This window comes from Crinia signifera, chromosome 3, assembly GCF_055691185.1.
Source record: "Crinia signifera chromosome 3, ASM5569118v1, whole genome shotgun sequence".
Classification (NCBI taxonomy): Eukaryota; Metazoa; Chordata; class Amphibia; order Anura; family Myobatrachidae; genus Crinia; species Crinia signifera.
Window position 1 is genome coordinate 107,255,534 of NC_139219.1, and position 17,439 is coordinate 107,272,972.

General features: G+C 44.6%; 4 non-coding genes across 4 annotated transcripts; 1 reads left to right on the forward strand and 3 right to left on the reverse strand.

Annotated features, from left to right (window-relative positions):
• Positions 1 to 7,268: 7,268 nt before the first annotated feature.
• On the reverse strand, positions 7,269 to 7,341 carry TRNAK-CUU (transfer RNA lysine (anticodon CUU)). Its single transcript has one exon. It is a non-coding gene; the product is annotated as a tRNA-Lys (tRNA).
• A 1,277-nt stretch (positions 7,342 to 8,618) lies between these two features.
• On the forward strand, positions 8,619 to 8,689 carry TRNAG-GCC (transfer RNA glycine (anticodon GCC)). The gene has a single exon. It is a non-coding gene; the product is annotated as a tRNA-Gly (tRNA).
• Positions 8,690 to 9,510: 821 nt separating this feature from the next.
• TRNAK-CUU (transfer RNA lysine (anticodon CUU)) lies at positions 9,511 to 9,583 on the reverse strand. The gene has a single exon. It is a non-coding gene; the product is annotated as a tRNA-Lys (tRNA).
• Positions 9,584 to 12,874: 3,291 nt separating this feature from the next.
• On the reverse strand, positions 12,875 to 12,947 carry TRNAK-CUU (transfer RNA lysine (anticodon CUU)). Its single transcript has one exon. It is a non-coding gene; the product is annotated as a tRNA-Lys (tRNA).
• Positions 12,948 to 17,439: the final 4,492 nt, after the last annotated feature.

The following is a 17,439-nucleotide window of genomic DNA, read 5'->3' on the forward strand; positions in this document are numbered from 1 at the left end:
GTGAATCAGGACCTTGAAGCATTTCTCCGCACATATGTCTCTTCTTCCCAAGATGACTGGGCTCAACTCCTTCCATGGGCAGAGTTCTGCCATAATAACCAATATCATTCTTCATCAAATGTCACTCCATTCCTTGCCAATTATGGGTTTCATCCTCGAGTTCCTGACTTCACTCTGCAACCTGTGTCCTCTGTTCCAGCGGTCGACACGACCATCCGGCAATTCGTCAAATCCTGGAAGCTCATTCGTTCTTCACTTCTGAAGGCTTCAAGCAGGTACAAAAAATTTGCCGACAGGAAACGCAGAGCTGTGCCAGCCCTCCGTCCAGGAGATCGTGTCTGGTTGTCAACTAAGAATCTTCGATTGAGAGTGCCATCGATGAAGTTCGCTCCCCGATATATTGGTCCTTTCCCAGTTGAGCGAGTCGTCAATCCAGTAGCTTACAAGCTCAAGTTGCCGCCCTATTTGAAAGTGCCAGCTACATTCCACATTTCGCTGCTCAAGCCGCTGGTCTTGAATCGCTTTCATTCCAAGCTCCCCAAGGCTCCTAAGGTTTGCACCCAGCGTGGAACAGAATATGAGGTCAGTAAGATCTTGGACTCTCGCATCCGATATGGTCGTCTGCAATATCTGATCGATTGGAAGGGCTACGGGCCCGAAGAGCGATCATGGACCAATGCCATCGATGTCCATGCCCCCAGACTCATCCGGGCGTTCCACTCCAAGTTTCCCCGCAAGCCTAAAAGGTGTCCTGGGGCCACCCTTAAAGGAGGGGGTGCTGTCACGATCCGAGCTCTCAGACAGACTTTCTTACCGGCTAAGTGCCTCCGCAGGTTCAGCTTGCGGTCCAGACGTCATCTCTGCCGGCGTCCTGTCTCCCAGTGACAGTCCCCAGTGCACGGCAATCCACCTGTCCGCCGCCATTGCTCCCAGTATCCAGCATGGTGTGCACAAACACACATTCCCGCCATAGCAGACATGGGGGCTGCCATGTTCTTCCCAGTCACATGTCTGTGCTGTCCAATCCTGTTGGTTCTGATCTCCCTGTCATACTTCCTCAGACAATCCTGGCCACCCAGTGGGGATAAGTATGCTGGGAGCTCTCAGAACCATTGCTAGTGCTTCAGTTGTCTCCAGTGTATGGTCAGCTGTCCTTGTCTCCGTGCAAGTGTATTTCTCTGCTGGTGTTGTCTTCCATGCTGCAGTGTGTTCCAGGTTGTTCCATCTCCTGTGAAGTCCAGGTTATTCCACCGCCTGTGATCCTGCCTCTCAGCCCAGCGACCAAGCCTAGCTCCGGGACTCTGGTCCTTCCGATGCTCCAGCATCATCCACCATCAATGTCTCATCGTTAAATCCGATATTCCGGATCTCCTGCTTCCGTCCGTCATTCCGGACCCACAGTCATCTCCCGTCCATCATTCCGGACCCACAGTCATCTCCCGTCCGTCATTCCGGACCCACAGTCATCTCCATATCCGATATCCGGATCCGATGTTCCACCATCGATACCATTCATCATACCTGTAAAGTATTGCAATCTGCATGAACTGTCATTACTCCTGCATACTTTACTGTCTGTCATTATTACAACCATCTGCAAATAAACTCCGGTTGTATTTTACCTCTGACTGCTTATTGGCTCTGGGTGCACTGTCGCGCAGTCTATGCGCAAGGGTCCTCTCCAACCTCACCGGTCCAGGTCCCCACCAGAGGTCTCAGTCTTGTCGACTGAGCCCCCTGGTGTGACAAAAAGCCTTTTCGGCATCTAAATTCAATAGAATAGTGTCATGAATTTGATGGAGATGAGTATAGGAGATTGCGGCAATAGCTGCACGGATGCCCATCACCGATTGTCTCCCTTTAACAAAGCCCAACTGGGCAGGCGAGATCAAATGTGGTAGACACTTCTGCAGGCGATTAGCCATTAATTTCGTCAGAATTTTAAAGTCTTGGTTTAGAAGGGATATAGGGCGATATGAGCCGACAAGAGAGGGGTCCTTGTCGGGTTTCGGGATGACTATAATTTTGGCTTCGTTGAAATTATGTGGTAGGGTTCTTGAGGTCAGAATATGATTAAAAAGGAGGGCCAAAGTCGGGGAAATTTCAGAGCAAAGTAGCTTGCAGAACTCTGCACTAAAGCCATCTGGGCCGGGACTTTTGCCATTAGGGGAGGGATTTAATGGTGGTGCATATTTCCTCCTCTGTGATAGGGCTGTCTAACATGTCACTTTCCTCCTGTGAGAGTGTGGGTAGATTAGAGGCTTTTAAAAAGGCTTCACTTTCAGCTATATTGTCTGGGCCTACTTAATACAAAGATTTATAAACTTGCCTGGAACCCCCTCCGGTATTAGTGAATATTAATTATGGGTACTTATGTAATATCTGGGCTCCCGTTTTTCTTATGAGACCGCGTCCCCTCGCGGGGCTCGCTGCGCTCGCCACGCTTCGGGCACGGTGGCTCGCTGCGCTCGCCACACTATATAAAATCAACTCCATGCGTAGTTGGATAGTAGGGGTATGAAAAAATGGGGTTCATTTAACATGGGAGCCCAGATAATACATAAGTACCTAATTATGTTTCTGTTGTAATAATAAAAAAACATGTTCAATATGCAGTGTACTAAAAATGTTCTGCTCAAGGGGGCGGGGTAGTGGGCCCCCAAGATATATCAGTGTACCGGGCCCCGAGATTTCTGTTGCCAGCCCTGCATAAAGGTGAAAGAAGATTAGAAAGTGCTAGAGGCTGACGTGAACTTACCCCTGATCTGTCCATGGATGGGTCGACAACTGCATTGAAGTCTCCTCCGAGGATGAGGTTGGTATGTTCCCATGAAAGCAATTTCTGTAGGACTAAAGAAAAAAAGGATTCATTGGGGTTCGTGGGGGCATAAACATTGAACAAAGTATATGTAATGTTATCAATAAGTACATCTAGCAGGATAAATCTACCATCGGGGTCTATAGACTTTCTGACTATAGAATATTGTAGATTTTTGTTAAATAAAATAGCCACACCTCTAGTTTTGTCGGTGAACGGAGCAGAAATGTATTCGCCTAGCCACGGGGCCCTAAGTGCAGGTTGTGAACCATCAACCCAGTGGGTCTCCTGTAAAAAAACAATGTGTGGGGACATACATTGTAAATGTGCGAGGACTTTGTGACGTTTGACTGAGTGATATAGGCCCTCTACATTCCAGGAAATAACATTAAACGAGAGAAGAGGGACATCTCTCCCAGAGGATATAGGTGAAGGAGTGTGGTCAGTTATGCTAACCAACACCTGTGAGCGGGATCATATAGTAAGATGTACATGATAAGGGAAACCCCCCTCTGTCCCAGCGAGCGAAGGGGGAGTATCCCACAGAGGGAATGGGCCTGAGGTCAGAGCGGACAAAAACAAAAAACAACCTATAAACTAACAGAAAGAACGTTAGCAATAAAACATACGGTCGCCTAACTAATAATCAGTATTTGAAAATAGTCACACATCATAGCCAACATACAGTTAAATGTAAATGAGGTGGCAACAGGTATAATTGACAACACCCACATTAGGTTCCAGCAAAAGGGGGAGAAAACCTTATGAAAGAGGAAGGAGCAAAGTTCAGGTGTCAGGAATGGAGAAATGGGCTTTTGCATCTTCTGGGGTGTCAAAGAAGCGCGACTTTCCATCCTCAAACACCCAAAGACGAGCCGGGTATATTGCATTGTTATTTTTAATGTCTGTAAAGCACCTTGAGTCCTGTTGGAGAAAGTGCGCTATATAATTAAAACTTACTTACTTACAATATTGGATCTTTCTGTAGCACTGCCCAATGTTTCCTGATTGACTTCTCAATCTCTTTATATCTAGAGTTAAATCCTGTTACAAAGGCAAAATTAAATTTATTTTCTTTAATGTCCCGAGATTTGTTTTTTTTACTGCAATGAGAGTATTGCGATCTATATCTTTAACATTTTGGATAGTTATTTCTAGGAGGTTTGGTTCATAGCCACAGGCCAGAAACCTCTCTTGCGTTTCTCTGGTTTGCACATCTATAATTTCTGGTTCTGCACAATTCCTCTTCAGCCTTTTAAATTGGCCACTTGGTATGATCAAATCCATACCAAGTAGCCAATTTGATGTGAGAGCATAACATCTGTACACTGTGAGTTGGGGTATGCACTAAAAGTCAAAGATACCTTAATATGCTTTATTAGTCACATCTTTGATGTGAGTTGGGTACGCGAGTCATTTCTAGATACCATCAGGTGGAAGGAACAGCTTCACAGCCCCTAATTGCCTGCACGGGTGTTAAACGGAATCTTTAGTGTGGACATAATTCACCATATGCTATTTTGTTTCTGTTTCATTTCATGGACTAATACACATGAAAATTTGCTGCAAAGACCTTGTTCCTATCCACCTGTCTAATAGAATCATCCCATGAACAAAAGGGAAGTATTGTGTATTGTGTTGTAAGCGCTGGAAGGTTTCCACTTAAAATTGTGTGGTTTGTGTATTGTTGGAGGAGTGGTGTCTTCTCATTAAGGGGGAAGTTTACTAAGAAAAATTCATGAAAAAAAATCGTATTTTCATCCGAAAATGCGATTTTTTTGGGGTGTATACGTATTCTTGGCATTTACTATGCCTAAAATATGAATTTTCGTATTGATGGAACATTCGTATTTGTATTTACAAATACGAATGATTACACCATTGATAGAATACGACAGAAATCACCATTCAAAAGAATGGTGATTGCTGTTTTACTAAGCGGTCGTATTGAAAATAGGGCCGCTAATTGGCGTCAAATGCCCGCGAATGGCGGGCAAAATACGGCAAGAAAATACACTTTATTTTCCTGTCGTATTTGGCTTTAGCCTGCATGGATCAGTTAGATCCGTGCAGGCTTCAGTGTAAAAAAAATGGTAAAATAAATAAATAATTTGAAAAAACGGCTTGGTGTCCCCCCCACAGCCGTAACCAGCACCACGCTGAAAGAGCCGGGGCTGGTATTCAAAAATCAGGAAACCCCACAAATAGGGGTCCCCCAATATTTTAACACCAGCCCCAGGCTCCAGGGCCGGGGCTGGTTCCCAAAATGCGGAGGACAAAATGACTAGGGGTCCCCCGTATTTTAAGAACCAGACCCAGGCCAAACCACCCAGCAGGGTAATGCCAAAGCATTCATCCCTACCGACCAGTCAGCCTGGCCAGGGGCCTTGGGGGAGTGGGGACCCCCCCAATAAAGGGGTCCCCACTCCAGGACTTACCTGACCAGGCTGAAGCCTGGAGCTGTTCCCGGTGGCCCTGGAGTGGTGGCCACCGGGCTGATGAAGTTGTGTAAAAAATAGAAAAAACTATTGTTTAATACTGTGGAACAATGAGTCCCAGCAAGCCTCCCCCGCAAGCGGGGACTTGGAGAACCACAAGTCCCAGCATGGAGGGCATTAAAGGGCCCACTGGCACTTGTGGTTCCACAGTAGTAAAAATAGTCAAATAAACACACTGACACACAAGAAAAATAAAGCTTTATTACATCCAAAGCCCACACATATTGATACTTACCTATCTTGAGCCCATAGGTAGGTCTATGGGTCCAGGTCCATGTCGGCGTCCGGGTCCATGTCGGCCGCGTCCGTGTCGGCGTCCGGGTCCAGGGTCCGAAGTAATCCATAGGGACCTGTGGAAGGAAATTATACTTACAAGAATCCTATGGCGAAGATCTATCCTTTTCTCTCCTGAAGTAGGCCAGGTCTTCGCAAAATAAAAAAACGCGAGTGTCCCGGCGGTCACCTGTCAAGGACTGAGGAGAGACGAAGAGATGTTTCATCTTCCGCACCTCTCCTCTGAATGTTTCTATTGCCCACCTAGCAGCCAATCTGGAGCCAGCCTGGCTCTGAAAAGGGAATAAACACCACCCAACCTGGTGCTTGAAGCAAATAACCCTGAGATTAGGAGCCTTATGTGCTACTGACTCAGCTAGTCAGGGTTTGTTATAGTGTTGTGGCATCAAGGCAAGACAAGCATTGCCCTTCAAGCTATTAAACAAAAGCCAGGTTAAAACATCAGTGGATCCTGACTACATGGTTTCACACTGATGTACACCACTGTTAAGTGACAAAAAATTGTTTTCAAATAAAACACGTTTGGTTGTGTAGTGACAGAGAACTCGCCTGTAGAATTCTGGGAAAAAACAGCACCTATTGTGGGGCTTGAACACACGACCCTGAGATTAAGAGTATCATGCTCTACCGACTGAGCTAGCCAGGCTTGGTTACTGTGGTGTGATAAAAAGGCCACTCAAGCCAAGGAGTGCCCTACAAGCTATTAAAGTAGATCTAGGCTATCACATTCAGTACACTCTGAGATTCATGCTTGGTTTCACACATTGATGAAAATGGGTAAGTAACAATGAAGTAAAATGTGAAGCATTGGTTGTTCAGTGGTAGAATTCTCGCCTGCCACGCGGGAGGCCCAGGTTCGATTTCCGGCTAATGCAGTACTCAAGTTTTACTGAAATTATGGTATATTTTGTTAAAGAGTGCCTGGCTCTTTGCATTTTGGTGGTGCAGGTATAGAATTCAACATACAAGGATTTAGTGGTAGAATCTTGTGGTTTAGTGGTAGAATTCTCGCCTGCCATGAGGGAGGCATGGATCTGAAAAGGGAATAAACACCACCCAATGTTGTGCTCAAAGCAAATGATTTTTAGATTTGAAGACTTATTCGCTATTGACTCAGCTAGCTAGGCTTTTTTACAGTGTTATGGTATCATGGCAAGGCAAGGATTGCCCTTCAATCTATAAAACCAAAGCAAGGTTTCCACAATTAGTAGATCCTGAGATTCCTGCTTGGTTTCACACACTGATGTACACCTCTTTTAAGTTTCAAATAAAACACGTTTGGTTGTGTAGTGACAGAGGTCTCGCCTGTAGAATTCTGGGAAAAAACACCGCCCAATGTTGTGTTCAAAGCAAATGATTTTTAGATTTGGAGACTTATTCGCTATTGACTCAGCTAGCTAGGCTTTTTTACAGTGTTATGGCATCATGGCAAGGCAAGGATTGCCCTTCAACTTATAAAACCAAAGCAAGGTTTCCACATTCAGTAGATCCTTAGATTTCTGCTTGGTTTCACACACTTTAAAGAGGTGTACATCAGTGTGTGAAACCAAGCAGGAATCTCTCACATGTCTCATGTACACCTCTTTTAAGTTTCAAATAAAACACGTTTGGTTGTGTAGTGACAAAGATCTCGCCTGTAGAATTCTGGGAAAAAACACCGCCCAACGTGGGGCTCGAACCCACGACCCTGAGATTAAGAGTCTCATGCTCTACCGACTGAGCTAGCCAGGCTTGGTTACTGTGGTGTGACAAAAAGGCCACTCAAGCCAAGGAGTGCCCTACAAGCTATTAAAGTAGATCTAGGCTACCACATTCAGTACACTGAGATTCATGTTTGGTTTTACACATTGATGAAAATGGGTAAGTAACCATGAAGTAACATGTGAAGCATTGGTTGTTCAGTGGTAGAATTCTCGCCTGCCACGCGGGAGACCCGGGTTCGATTCCCGGCCAATGCAGTACTCAAGTTTTACTGAAATTATGATATATTTTGTTAAAGAGTGGCTGGCTCTTTGCATTTTGGTGGTGCAGGTATAGAATTCCACATACAATAAATTAGGGGTAGAATCTTGTGGTTTAGTGGTAGAATTCCCACCTGCCAAGAGAGAGGTCTGGATCTGAAAAGGGAATAAACACCAAACAAATGTTGTACTAAAAGCATATGACTCTTAGCTTGGGAGTTTTATTTCTATTGACTAAGCTGGCCAGGCTTTGTTACAGTGTTGTGGCATCAAGGCAAGGCAAGGCTTGCCCTTCAATCTACACTATTAAACCAAAGCAAAGTTTCCACATTCAGTAGATCCTGATATTCCTGCATGGTTTCTCCCACTGATGTACACCTGAAACAGCGATATATTTTGTTAAAGAGTGCCTGGCTCTTTGCATTTTGGTGGTGCAGGTATAGAATTCAACATACCAGGATTTAGTGGTAGAATCTTGTGGTTTAGTGGTAGAATTCTCGCCTGCCATGAGGGAGGCATGGATCTGAAAAGGGAATAAACACCACCCAATGTTGTGCTCAAAGCAAATGATTTTTAGATTTGGAGACTTATTCGCTATTGACTCAGCTAGCTAGGCTTTTTTACAGTGTTATGGCATCATGGCAAGGCAATTATTGCCCTTCAATCTATAAAACCAAAGCAAGGTTTACACATTTAGTAGATCCTGAGATTCCTGCTTGGTTTCACACACTGATGTACACCTCTTTTAAGTTTCAAATAAAACACGTTTGGTTGTGTAGTGACAGAGATCTCGCCTGTAGAATTCTGGGAAAAAACAACGCCCAACGTGGGGCTCAAACCCACGACCCTGAGATTAAGAGTCTCATGCTCTACCAACTGAGCTAGCCAGGCTTGGTTACTGTGGTGTGACAAAAAGGCCACTCAAGCCAAGGAGTGCCCTACAAGCTATTAAAGTAGATCTAGGCTACCACATTCAGTACACTGAGATTCATGCTTGGTTTTACACATTGATGAAAATGGGTAAGCAACCATGAAGGAAAACGTAAAGCATTGGTTGTTCAGTGGTAGAATTCTCGCCTGCCACGCGGGAGGCCCGGGTTCGATTCCCGGCCAATGCAGTAATCAAGTTTTACTGAAATTATGATATATTTTGTTAAAGAGCTGCTGTCTCTTTGCATTTTGGTGGTGCAGGTATAGAATTCCACATACAATAAATTAGTGGTAGAATCTTGTGGTTTAGTGGTAGAATTCCCACCTGCCAAGAGAGAGGTCTGGATCTGAAAAGGGAATAAACACCAAACAAATGTTGTACTAAAAGCATATGACTCTTAGCTTGGGAGTTTTATTTCTATTGACTAAGCTGGCCAGGCTTTGTTACAGTGTTGTGGCATCAAGGCAAGGCAAGGCTTGCCCTTCAATCTACACTATTAAACCAAAGCAAAGTTTCCACATTCAGTAGATCCTGATATTCCTGCATGGTTTCTCCCACTGATGTACACCTGAAACAGCGATATATTTTGTTAAAGAGTGCCTGGCTCTTTGCATTTTGGTGGTGCAGGTATAAAATTCAACATACAATGATTTAGTGGTAGAATCTTGTGGTTTAGTGGTAGGATTCTCGCCTGCCATGAGGGAGGCATGGTTCTGAAAAGGGAATAAACACCACCCAATGTTGTGTTCAACGCAAATGATTTTTAGATTTGGAGACTTATTCGCTATTGACTCAGCTAGCTAGGCTTTTTTACAGTGTTATGGCATCATGGCAAGGCAAGGATTGTCCTTCAACCTATAAAACCAAAGCAAGGTTTCCACATTTAGTAGATCCTGAGATTCCTGCTTGGTTTCACACACTGATGTACACCTCTTTTAAGTTTCAAATAAAACACGTTTGGTTGTGTAGTGACAAAGATTTTGCCTGTAGAATTCTGGGAAAAAACACCGCCCAACGTGGGGCTCGAACCCACGACCCTGAGATTAAGAGTCTCATGCTCTACCGACTGAGCTAGCCAGGCTTGGTTACTGTGGTGTGACAAAAAGGCCACTCAAGCCAAGGAGTGCCCTACAAGCTATTAAAGTAGATTTAGGCTACCACATTCAGTACACTGAGATGCATGCTTGGTTTCACACATTGATGAAAATGGGTAAGTAACCATGAAGTAAAATGTAAAGCATTGGTTGTTCAGTGGTAGAATTCTCGCCTGCCACTCGGGAGGCCCGGGTTCGATTCCCGGCCAATGCAGTACTCAAGTTTTACTGAAGTTATGGTATATTTTGTTAAAGAGTGGCTGGCCCTTTGCATTTTGGTGGTGCAGGTATAGAATTCCACATACAATAAATTAGGGGTAGAATCTTGTGGTTTAGTGGTAGAATTCCCACCTGCCAAGAGAGAGGTCTGGATCTGAAAAGGGAATAAACACCAAACAAATGTTGTACTAAAAGCATATGACTCTTAGCTTGGGAGTTTTATTTCTATTGACTAAGCTGGCCAGGTTTTGTTACAGTGTTGTGGCATCAAGGCAAGGCAAGGCTTGCCCTTCAATCTACACTATTAAACCAAAGCAAAGTTTCCACATTCAGTAGATCCTGATATTCCTGCATGGTTTCTCCCACTGATGTACACCTGAAACAGCGATATATTTTGTTAAAGAGTGCCTGGCTCTTTGCATTTTGGTGGTGCAGGTATAGAATTCAACATACAATGATTTAGTGGTAGAATCTTGTGGTTTAGTGGTAGAATTCTCGCCTGCCATGAGGGAGGCATGGATCTGAAATGGGAATAAACACCACCCAATGTTGTGTTCAAAGCAAATGATTTTTAGATTTGGAGTCTTATTCGCTATTGACTCAGCTAGCTAGGCTTTTTTACAGTGTTATGGCATAATGGCAAGGCAAGGATTGCCCTTCAATCTATATAACCAAAGCAAGGTTTCCACATTTAGTAGATCCTGAGATTCCTGCTTGGTTTCACACACTGATGTACACCTCTTTTAAGTTTCAAATAAAACACGTTTGGTTGTGTAGTGACAGAGATCTCGCCTGTAGAATTCTGGGAAAAAACACCTCCCAACGTGGGGCTCGAACCCACGACCCTGAGATTAAGAGTCTCATGCTCTACCGACTGAGCTAGCCAGGCTTGGTTACTGTAGTGTGACAAAAGGGCCACTCAAGCCAAGGAGTGCCCTACAAGCTATTAAAGTAGATCTATGCTACCACATTCAGTACACTGAGATTCATGCTTGGTTTTACACATTGATGAAAATGGGTAAGTAACCATGAAGTAACATGTGAAGCATTGGTTGTTCAGTGGTAGAATTCTCGCCTGCCACGCGGGAGGCCCGGGTTCGAATCCTGGCCAATGCAGTACTCGAGTTTTACTGAAATTATGATATATTTTGTTAAAGAGTAGCTGGCTCTTTGCATTTTGGTGGTGCAGGTATAGAATTCCACATACAAAAAATTAGTGGTAGAATCTTGTGGTTTAGTGGTAGAATTCACACCTGCCAAGAAAGAGGTCTGGATCTGAAAAGGGAATAAACACCAAACAAATGTTGTACTGAAAGCATATGATTTTTAGCTTGGGAGTTTTATTTCTATTGACTAAGCTGGCCAGGCTTTGTTACAGTGTTGTGGCATCAAGGCAAGGCAAGGCTTGCCCTTCAATCTACACTATTAAACCAAAGCAAAGTTTCCACATTCAGTAGATCCTGATATTCCTGCATTGTTTCACCCACTGATGTACACCTGAAACAGCGATATATTTTGTTAAAGAGTGCCTGGCTCTTTGCATTTTGGTGGTGCAGGTATAGAATTCAACATACAATGATTTAGTGGTAGAATCTTGTGGTTTAGTGGTAGAATTCTCGCCTGCCATGAGGGAGGCATGGATCTGAAAAGGGAATAAACACCTCTCAATGTTGTGCTCAAAGCAAATGATTTTTTATATTTGGAGACTTATTCGCTATTGACTCAGCTAGCTAGGCTTTTTTACAGTGTTATGGCATCATGGCAAGGCAAGGATTGCCCTTCAATCTATAAAACCAAAGCAAGGTTTCCACATTTAGTAGATCCTGAGATTCCTGCTTGGTTTCACACACTGATGTACACCTCTTTTAAGTTTCAAATAAAACACGTTTGGTTGTGTAGTGACAGAGATCTCGCCTGTAGAATTCTGGGAAAAAACAACGCCTAACGTGGGGCTCAAACCCACGACCCTGAGATTAAGAGTCTCATGCTCTACCGACTGAGCTAGCCAGGCTTGGTTACTGTGGTGTAACAAAAAGGTCACTCAAGCCAAGGAGTGCCCTACAAGCTATTAAAGTAGATCTAGGCTACCACATTCAGTACACTGAGATTCATGCTTGGTTTTACACATTGATGAAAATGGGTAAGTAACCATGAAGTAAAACGTAAAGCATTGGTTGTTCAGTGGTAGAATTCTCGCCAGCCACGCGGGAGGCCTGGGTTCGATTCCCGGCCAATGCAGTATTCAAGTTTTACTGAAATTATGATATATTTTGTAAAAGAGCTGCTGTCTCTTTGCATTTTGGTGGTGCAGGTATAGAATTCCACATACAATAAATTAGTGGTAGAATCTTGTGGTTTAGTGGTAGAATTCCCACCTGCCAAGAGAGAGGTCTGGATCTGAAAAGGGAAAAAACACCAAACAAATGTTGTACTAAAAGCATATGACTCTTAGCTTGGGAGTTTTATTTCTATTGACTAAGCTGGCCAGGCTTTGTTACAGTGTTGTGGCATCAAGGCAAGGCAAGGCTTGCCCTTCAATCTACACTATTAAACCAAAGCAAAGTTTCCACATTCAGTACATCCTGATATTCCTGCATGGTTTCTCCCACTGATGTACACCTGAAACAGCTATATATTTTGTTAAAGAGTGCCTGGCTCTTTGCATTTTGGTGGTGCAGGTATAAAATTCAACATACAATGATTTAGTGGTAGAATCTTGTGGTTTAGTGGTAGGATTCTCGCCTGCCATGAGGGAGGCATGGATCTGAAAAGGGAATAAACACCACCCAATGTTGTGTTCAAAGCAAATGATTTTTAGTTTTGGAGTCTTATTCGCTATTGACTCAGCTAGCTAGGCTTTTTTACAGTGTTATGGCATAATGGCAAGGCAAGGATTGCCCTTCAACCTATAAAACCAAAGCAAGGTTTCCACATTTAGTAGATCCTGAGATTCCTGCTTGGTTTCACACACTGATGTACACCTCTTTTAAGTTTCAAATAAAACACGTTTGGTTGTGTAGTGACAAAGATTTCGCCTGTAGAATTCTGGGAAAAAACACCGCCCAACGTGGGGCTCGAACCCACGACCATGAGATTAAGAGTCTCATGCTCTACCGACTGAGCTAGCCAGGCTTGGTTACTGTGGTGTGACAAAATGTCCACTCATGCCAAGGAGTGCCCTACAAGCTATTAAAGTAGATTTAGGCTACCACATTCAGTACACTGAGATGCATGCTTGGTTTCACACATTGATGAAAATGGGTAAGTAACCATGAAGTAAAATGTAAAGCATTGGTTGTTCAGTGGTAGAATTCTCGCCTGCCACTCGGGAGGCCTGGGTTCGATTCCCGGCCAATGAAGTACTCAAGTTTTACTGAAGTTATGGTATATTTTGTTAAAGAGTGTCTGGCTCTTTGCATTTTGGTGGTGCAGGTATAGAATTCCACATACAATAAATTAGGGGTAGAATCTTGTGGTTTAGTGGTAGAATTCCCACCTGCCAAGAGAGAGGTCTGGATCTGAAAAGGGAATAAACACCAAACAAATGTTGTACTAAAAGCATATGACTCTTAGCTTGGGAGTTTTATTTCTATTGACTAAGCTGGCCAGGTTTTGTTACAGTGTTGTGGCATCAAGGCAAGGCAAGGCTTGCCCTTCAATCTACACTATTAAACCAAAGCAAAGTTTCCACATTCAGTAGATCCTGATATTCCTGCATGGTTTCTCCCACTGATGTACACCTGAAACAGCGATATATTTTGTTAAAGAGTGCCTGGCTCTTTGCATTTTGGTGGTGCAGGTATAGAATTCAACATACAATGATTTAGTGATAGAATCTTGTGGTTTAGTGGTAGAATTCTCGCCTGCCATGAGGGAGGCATGGATCTGAAATGGGAATAAACAACACCCAATGTTGTGCTCAAAGCAAATGACTCTTAGATTTGGAGTCTTATTCGCTATTGACTCAGCTAGCTAGGCTTTTTTACAGTGTTATGGCATCATGGCAAGGCAAGGATTGCCCTTCAACCTATAAAACCAAAGCAAGGTTTCCATATTCACTAGATCCTGAGATTCCTGCTTGGTGTACATCAGTGTGTGAAACCAAGCAGGAATCTCTCACATGTCTCATGTACACCTCTTTTAAGTTTCAAATAAAACACGTTTGGTTGTGTAGTGACAGAGATCTCGCCTGTAGAATTCTGGGAAAAAGCACTGCCCAACGTGGGGCTCGAACCAACGACCATGAGATTAAGAGTCTCATGCTCTACCGACTGAGCTAGCCAGGCTTGGTTGCTGTGGTGTGACAAAAAGGCCACTCAAGCCAAGGAGTGCCCTACAAGCTATTAAAGTAGATCTAGGCTACCACATTCAGTACACTGAGATTCATGCTTGGTTTTACACATTGATGAAAATGGGTAAGTAACCATGAAGTAAAATGTGAAGCATTGGTTGTTCAGTGGTAGAATTCTCGCCTGCGAGGAGGCGTGGCCACGGCGGCGTGTGCGTGAGGGAGCGTGTCTGGACCCCCACATGCCGGCTGCATGAATTTGGCGCTCTCCTACCCCATGTGCAGCTAAACTTCCCAGACGCCAGTGAGAAATCGTGGGTGACTAACCAGGGTTTTGCCGGTGGTCGTCCGGCTCAGGGGCCACAGCGGGCGCAGCGAGCGGCTAAACAGCGGTGACCAGACGGAGCAGGAGCAGTGGGCAGCACTGCTCCGGGAGTCGGACGGAGCAGCATCGTAACAACAGGCGTCTGACGTCATTAGTCAGAGACGCCGCCGCTGCCGGGTGCCTGAAGGCTGGGAGATACAGCCGCGTGAAGCAAGCCGACTTGCAGTGCATCCAGCTAGTGACCGGATAAGCCTGATAAGCCCTCCAGCTAGGGAATTGCCAAAGAACCTGTCCCCCAGCCGGAGGCCAGCCAGAAGGGAAGACTGGATCAGCCTGCTTAACCCTCCAGCCAGGGAATCGTCAGACAACCTGTCCCCAGCCAGAGGCCAACCAGAGGGAAGTCCTGGTGAGTGCTTGAACTGTAATATCTGGCAAAATAAGGAACATTGGAGTTGTGTTAGCCTACATCTGTCTATAGCACTGAATAAATGCTGAATAAATAAAGTACAGTATATCAGTGGTAGCTGCTCTCTTCTGCCCTAGCTGGGTGTGAGACCAGGGACTGGCAAATAAAAGAACTGTTGTGCTGTGAAAGAGAGCATCAGCCAGGGCCACTGGGTGAAAGACAGGGGCTGGTAAATAAAGGCATATTCTGTGCTGTAAAAAGTGACATCCTGCCTGGGATATGGTGTGAGAATTAAGGGCCGAGCAGATTAAGGAATTGGAGTGTGGTGAAAAGCCAATTCTGTCCGGTTGCCACTGAGTGAGAGGTCCTTGGCTGGGGGAAGGAGGTCTTTTCCAGAACCGCTGTGTGAGAGACAGGGGCCTGATAAATAGAGGAGCAATTGAGCTGTGAAAAATCCTCTTTGCCGGAGTCACTGTGTGAGAGACAAAGACTTAACAAGAGGAGTAACCTTGGTGCTGTGAAAACTCTGTCAACAAAATTGCTGGGTGAGAGACAGGGGCTGGGACAAACAAAGGAATACTTGTGCTGTGAAAGCTAAAATTTGCCAGGGTCGTTGTGTGAGAGACAGGGGCTGGGCAATTAAAGGAAACTCAGCTGGTGTGAAGTTGCCAGTACCCTGGGTGAGAGACAGGAGCCTGGCAAATAAAGGAACTCTTGTGCTGTGAAAAGATATCCTAGGCCGGTGCAACTGTGTGAGAGCCAGGGGCCCGGCAAACAAAGTAACATTGGTACAATAAAAGTGTTCAACTGCCAGAACAGCTGTGTGAGAGACAGGGGCTTGGTAATAAAGGCGCGGGGTGCTGTGAAAGACATCTCTGCTAAAGGTGCTGTGTGAGAGACAAGGGGCCGTGTTAATAATAAAAATAAATAAACAATCTTAGTTTAAAAAAAAAAAAAAAAAATGGGGAAAACAGGCCAAAACTCTGCAGCGGCAAGACTGGAGAAATATGCCCGTGGCCAATCTCAGCCGGGGAATAGCTCACAATCAAATACCCCCCTGACAACTCCAGTCAAAGGGAGCAGCGCCTTGCCAATACCAGAAGTGACTTTGCAGCAGGTCCTAGACGCTGTCAATAATTGTGAAACACGGCTTATGGAACAGCTTCATAAAGTTCAGACAGACATAACATTGTTGCGGAGTGATGCGCAAAAAATACGGGAGAGGGTGACAGAGGCTGAGAACCGGGTATCTTCGTTGGAAGACACCATTACTCCTATGCAAGCTCAGGTTAAGGATATGTCTGGACAAATTACAGAACTGAGGCAGAAATTTGCAGATATGGAGGGAAGACTCAGACGGAATAATGTCCGGTTTATTGGGTTTGAGGAACGGGCTGAAGGAAATCAACCAGAGAAATTTCTTGAAGGGTGGTTAATCCAAATGTTTGGAAGGGAACCATTCTCTGCCCAGTTCGTGATCGAACGAGCTCACCGCATTCCAGGCCGTCATCCAATACCCGGGTCACCAGCACGTACCCTAATCGCAAAAATGCTCAATTTCAAGGACAGGGATTGCATCTTGCGCTTGGCTCGAGATAAACCTGACACTGTATAATGGCCAGAAAATAGCCATATTCCCAGACTTCCCATTCGAGGTCCGGAAAGACCGGGCAAAATTTAAGGACATTAAAACAAGACTGAGAGAACTGGGACTGAGCTATTCCATGATGTATCCATCAAAACTGCGGATTGTAATAGATGGTAACACGAAATTCTTTTCCTCCCCAGCAGAGGCAGCCAGATGGTTGGATTTAACCCATCCGGCAGGGAAACAAATAATGGCTACATAGTTAAGAAAGTAATCTTTGAAGTAATGTAAGGTCTGTCATAATAAGGACTGGTGAATTTGTGCACATGGGGGTGGGGTGGGAAGGTTATTAGAATTGATATTTGTAAATGCAGCAGGGGCATGTGGGGGGTAGGAAGCTCTCTTTTGTGGTCATTAGTGAATTGCCTCGGTAGAAAGGTGAAGTAGGGAAGAAGATACAGCGGGTTAAGTATAGGGAAAAGGTATGCCTATAGGGGTAGGTCATACAGGGAGGGGGGAGCCGGGGGGTATGTTAGGGGTAAAAATGTGTTTGTCGGTTTATGTTGTGTGTAAAAGTGTGTCTGTCTGTTTGTCTCAATTTGGCCTGTCATGGAAAAAAATTGCTAGGTACTTTATGGTGTTTCACAGATGGCTAAGAGTAAAAGAACTTAGTGGAATACAATGGAAAATTGTTAGGCACTACACGGGGCTTTATAGATGGCTAAGAATAAATGAATTTAGTGGAACACAATGGTGAAAGTCTTAACGTGGAATGTGAGGGGGATTAATGGCCGTATATAGAGAGCTTTGGTGCTAAAACAATGCAAAAATCTTGAGGCCGATATAATATGTCTCCAAGAAACGCATTTAAGTGGGGACAGGTTGCCCTCTCTTAGACGCCCTTGGATAGGCCATGCCTATCACTCTTCATTTACAACCATGTCAAGAGGGGTATCCCTGCTGATTAAGAAATCCCTTGTGTTTGAACCAGGAGTGGTAAAGATCGATCCCAGGGGC